Here is a 6,110-nt window from a genome sequence, read left to right on the forward strand (position 1 = left end):
TGTGACGTTAAATAGTCAATGTTTAATTGTATTATTAACTTTCGAGTGTCTCCAAAAAGGGATCCGGAGATCATGCTCCCCGGATTTAACACTCAAAGTTTAACATTCGGCTTAACTATATGGAACTTGCAGCCTATAAAGCTTGTAGTCCTATACACACGCTTTCCTGGGAGACAGCGCCATTGAATTGAGCGTTCATAGGATCACACTGTTACTTTGCTGAAAGATCAATGGAAAGCAAAGGGACTTCCTTCCTTCCTTCCTTCCTTCCTTCCTTCCTTCCTTCCTTCCTTCCTTCCTTCCTTCCTTCCTTCCTTCCTGGTAAAAGTAGTTTGGATTGGGTTGTGATCGATTGTAGTCCTTCAACTGCTAATGTAAATGTGATTAATTTGAAGTAATGTCTCTTTCAGGCTAATTCTTTTTTCGTGATAGACGTAGTCACAAGCACAAATTCAGTTTTATGTAGTCAAATAGATTTTTAGTTGGGCAGATCAAACCAATCCAAAAAGAGATTCTAAAAGGGGAAAATGCGTATTTCCAATTATGATATAAAATACAGTTTGAGAGAATGGGGTTCCTCTCATGAATCAGAACAGCTTCCAGGGCAAACACATAGACACACACATCCCTGTTCCCTTATTGTTTCACAATGAAGTATCTTAGAGAGGTAGGTTAGATCTAGATTCATGCACATTAATTAACTGACATACAGTCAATAGGCTGTATTAGTCGCTCCTGTCAGAATTCCATCTCACTAACAGTGAAAGGAATTAAAGCAGCTGTGTTACAACAAGTCTTTTTCCTGCTTTGGATTAGTTCTGAGAAAACCCTCAACTGACTGTTTTTCAAAGGAGGAAAAAAAGGTTTAAAAAATGATTTCAACCAACTATAAAAAGATGGAATAATTATCACAAAGGCCAATGTTGAACCCAAAGTTCTGAACTGCAGATACTGTAAATCAGACCAAGTTTGCACAATTTGGTTCCAGTTCAATCACGGCAAACGCTGCTATATTTTGAAACCGAACTGATACTGTATTGGCATTGCTAATTCTGCGAAAATGAGTGTGGGTTGATTGCATCCATCAGAAAAGCACGTTTAACTGGGAGGGAGTCCCATCATTTCAATGAAATGTGCTTCCATCGCAGTGCTTTGAGGGTCATTGCCTGAACCTGCACTCTCGCCGGGTTACTGGAGTCATGCTGAACATTTAATCTTCCTTTTATACCGTAAGTACACCTTAAGAGAAAGAACACGGTTTTGAAAAGATTTCCAGATGGTTCCCTGTTCATGGTAGTTGCTGAAACAACAGAGTTTTATTATGGCATAATAAGCTATAATTTTTCGTGGAGTAACATCGGTTTCATCAGAAGCAAGTGGATGAAGTGGATTCTGTCCCACAAAAGCTCATTGTGGCACAATAAATGTGCTAGTCTTTTAAGTCGTCACAAACCTCTTAGCTGTTCTTCCTTTTAATCATTTTGGAGATGGCTGTAAAAGCAGGTGATTACTGCTGCCTCCCGGATCCTAAGAACGATCCCGCGGAACTCTCATTTAATATTCTAATCCGCCTTGTGATCCTCGGATGAAGGGCGGTATAGTATTAATTTTATTAGTAGCGGTTAGGATCGCACTACTTTCCATCAAAGCCTATTATTAATCTTGGATTTCCCAAGGTTTTCTCAGGACGTCCCAACACGCAGGTGATGGGAGAGGGGGGGGGACTTGTTTATACGGTACCTGGTGAGGTGCAGTATAACTTTACCCTTGTGCAAGACTGCAGTCCTATCCTCACCTACCTCAGAGTAAACTCCATTGAACTCAGTGGAACTTACTTCTGAGCAGACATACATCTGGTGGCCCTGTAAACCAGCTTATCTGAATACTCCAATTCTGTGTTAAACTGTTGGGAGTAATAATAGTTTAAAAGGGAATCCAAAGGAAGCAAAAGCGTCCGCTCACTGACTTGCCCTACGGTATATACAAAAGGTTTCCAAGCGGAGGGAGCTCTAAAAGCGAACAGCGGCTGCGCAGTTCCTTGCTGACTTTCCCAAAAAGCCAGTGGCTGGTTTTACTCTGAGTAAACCTTCGCACTGAAGCACAGTAACGCGCGTCAGCTTGAAAGGCATCAGTACTGCACAATATTCAGAGAGGGAAAGGAAGCCAGTCCTCAACCGTGTATCTTATCTAAGTGTTTTTGAACATGTGCAGAGTGTATTTCACTTCACTAATGAGCAAAGCCAAAACCAAGCCCCACACCTCCGAGTTCAGTGGGGGCCGCAGGCAATACTGCTCAGAACTGAGGACTTGCCCTCTGCCCTCTTTTTTGGACCTTAAGCTTCAACCTTGACTTGTTCTGGCGACGTCTTATCCCCCCCCCCCCCCGTAAAATAGGCGCAGCAAAGATCTCGTCGCTTGAAGACCGGCGTGGTTATTGCAAGAACTATGGTGATCGCACATTAAACGCGCTTTATAAACTAGGAAGAAGAATCTGTCATCTGAAATACCAATAGCTTCCCCTGGCGAAAGAGAGTTTGCTTCCTCCAATATTGGGCTTCAATGTTACAAGGCTATATTAGCACCACCACCCTTCGGATTGGGACTCAGCCGCCACGCCATCGCACCGGCCAGGCTTTTAGCTAGCGTTCCACTTGGACAGTAACGCGGAGCTTTCCCGACAGATCCGGAAAAGCGAGGAGAGAGCTGCTTATTAATCATCGGACCGGCGGGAGAACTAACGGCCAAAGAATGCGCGCAACATTCCCCCTGCCCTCGCGGATGCTTCTGCATCGTTCTCTTCTTTCGGGGATCCGTGCGGCTGCCCAGTCCAACTTGTCCAGCTGTTTCCCCACCCCCACCCTACCCACTCCGTTTACTCTCCGGCGAGGATTTACAATTCACTTTAGAAGGTGGGTCTGTGAAAGAGATCCTGTATCTGCGATTCTTTATATAGCTCCCACTGGGATCCTTGAATCTTGTTGATCCACCCCTCACCCACGTATACGAGTTCTCTCCTTCGTGCGTTATTTGCGTTCCTTTGCCAAGTTCTAACCACCACCTCTGAACTCGCTTTCCGCACGGAAGAATGGAAGAAAGAGTTCGCTTTGCTTGCAGTTCCGAGTTCAGCCACCAGCCGAACCCGGGCAGGAATTCGGCTGTCTGAGACTTATGCCAGCATGGGCAAGCTGAGCGAGGCCCAGCTCCGCCGCTTAGCTGCTTCTTCTGCCAACCTGGACGGTTTTACTCTTTAGGTGTGAGCTTCAAACGTCTGCTCCCCGAAGACTATTGATCCAGACGCAAAGTCTCTCTCGTTGCGCAACGCAAACTCGCTACTACGCAGGATGCCTTCAGGCTGCCTACCTGGGAGTTAAGCCCTACTTGAATTCGACAGGAGTTACTTCCGAGTACACGCGAGCTGTTTATTTTATTATTACTTTTTCTCCCTGTCTTTTTTCAGTTCCCCGCGCGGATTTCCGTCTGGAACCGAGCAGTAGGCGGCTTCAAGCCGTGTGCTTCCAAGAGGCACTTAATCCAGCAAGAAAGAACTGTGCGTCCTCCCTCCTCATCTCGGGACGCTTCTTGGCGTCCCAGTCGCATCCTCCGACCCCGCTGGACCTTGCGGTGCCAACACTCAGCCGCTATCCTCCAGCAAAAGGCCCGGGAGGGAGCGCAAAGGTGGGCGCAACCGCCTACGCTGCAAACAAGTCCAAGAGAGGAAAACGGGATCCGGGCTCTTTTTGTTTTTTTGTTTAGAGAGAGAGAAGAAAAGCCGAAGATGGCCAAAGAAAGGAAAGAGACATCAAAGGAATGGGAAGGAATCAGGAACTAACGGAATAAAAAGACAAGAAGGCCGTTTGCTCCACTCACCAGACAGTAAACCCCATTGAATTAGGCAGCGTTTACTTCTGAGTAGGCATGGTTAGGCTTCCGCTGCAACTGAACCACAGCGCTGTGCTTCGAAGAGTGCGCCCCATCCAAGTGTGCATAGGATTGCAAGCCTAGTCGCCCTTTCTTTCTCCGCTGGATGAAGCAGCAGCAGCTGGAGGAGGAGGCACAAGAGGCGTTTCCACCGAATGGGAAAGAAACGGATTCTCTCCAGGGATCCCCTTCCTGTTACTGCTGGCTGCTGCTCCCCAGTTCGCTTTCCAAAAGAACCACGCTTTGGAGAGGCTCCCCGGGGCTCCTGGGCGTAGCCAGGATCTTGAGAGGGGGGCAGAACCTCAGTTTGCTATGTATTTTTATTGATTTTTATTGATTTAGCGGGGGGCAGCTGCCCCGCTTTGCCCCCCCCCCCCGCTGCGCCCATGCCGGGGCTTTTCCAGGCGTGCGAAGAAGGGAGCTCGAGGCAGAAATGCTTGCCGGCGGCCTCTCGCTCCCCTTCCCAGCCTCCCTCCCTCCCTTGGGTCCGAGAAGGCAGCTCAGCCGCTCTAGCTCCGTGCCGAAGCCCCCGAAGCGCCTCCGAGAAGCAGGAGCCATCTTGCGCCTGCGCACTCCGCCGCCGCAACCCAGTTCCCCGCCCGCATTGGGCGCCCTCCCGCCGCCAAATTTCGAAACCGGATCGACGCGCTGCTGCCTGGCAGGAAGCAGACCCGGGGTGGGGTGGGGAAGGCCTGAGAGGTGGCCCGGGGAGATATTAGAGAGGGCAGACAGTGGGGTGGATTCTGCTTTCCTGGCAGCTATGTCATGCCGCCAGGCTTCCCCCCACCCTGCTTCCTTAGAAATGAAGCCAGCTCCGCTTCTCAGACCAATCCGGATTGAGAAATTAGATTAAACTTTAAAGCAACAGCAACCGTTCCGGTGGAGATTCGAGGTTTTACAGCTCATACAAGACAAGAGGGGATGTGGCCGAGCCAGAATTCTCACGTGTAAAGAGAAGGGGGTAAGGTTAAACCCAGTCCGGGTTTGAATTCGAAGTATAGACTAGGGCAAATTAATAATAATAATAAATAATAATAATAATAATAATAATAAATAATTCTACCATTCCAAATAAATTTACTAAGGATCAAGGCCGCTGTGTCCAATGGAATTTACTTCTAAGTAACTGTGTTTAGCATTGCAGTGTGTGCGCGGCTCCTTGAGAGTCAGCTCCTCCATCGGCTTCTCTAGAGTTGCCCTGCTAAAGTACTTGCGCCCCACGAAGCGAACTTGCCCCTAAAATAAGCACCGCTTTAAGGAAACGGGAGTCTCTGCTGCAAGGATGGCTTCGACCATAAACCCTATTTAGCAATTGCTGTCACAGGCAAAAGCTACGACCGTGGACAAATAAGCTGTATTTGGAAGACAAGCAATTCTCTTTCTCTCCATCCCCTTCCTTCTATGAACAGATCTGCCTTTTAGCTATTACCGTATTCTCTCTTCCCTTCCAAAGAATAGTGGCCGCTTCCGCCAGTACAGCTTTGCTACCCAGCTTAGGCTGCCAGGATCATCTCCCTCTTCGTGGCAGAATTACAAGATGAGCTGAGGCGTCTCCCCCTGATAAGCAAGGCACACATTAACTTCCACTGGAGTATGGTCCCTTCAGTCAGAGCAACCATCCCTTTTCCCTCTCGGATTGCAGGGCCAAGGAGGAGGAACGTGTGGCCCTCCGGATGTTGCTGGACTACAAGTCTCACCAAAGCTGACTATTGGCCATGCTGGCCGGCCCGGGGCTGATGGGAGGTGACGCCTCCCCTCTCTTATCTGCCAAGACTCAGCTCAATATATTGCTCCCCTGTACTTGCAAAGGGGCGCGAAAATTATAGCATTCCTACTATTTACGCCCAGTTCCAAACAAATTGCCCTCCACCTGGAGAACAACTTTTGACAGCAACACTTGTTCCAAAAACACGTTGGTCCGTCAGGCACACAAGGCACCAGGCACACATAGTTATTATTACTATTAATTAATCATTTCATTATTATCTGAAACCTAGCCATATTGTGCTAGCATTTTCCCTCCTGCCCCCAGCCAGATTCTCTTCCGACTTAGGTTTAGGATCCGAGAGGAGAAGGCAAGAAAGGTCGCCCGACGCCCTCACGGAGGAAGAGGAGGAGGGAAATCTGTCGAGAACAAATTTGCGCGGGGTCAAAACATCAGATCTATATCTCCTCCTGGCTTGCTTCAGCCT

The sequence above is a fragment of the Zootoca vivipara genome, chromosome 11 (genome assembly GCF_965207765.1).
Source record: "Zootoca vivipara chromosome 11, rZooViv2.hap1.1, whole genome shotgun sequence".
Taxonomy (NCBI): Eukaryota; Metazoa; Chordata; class Lepidosauria; order Squamata; family Lacertidae; genus Zootoca; species Zootoca vivipara.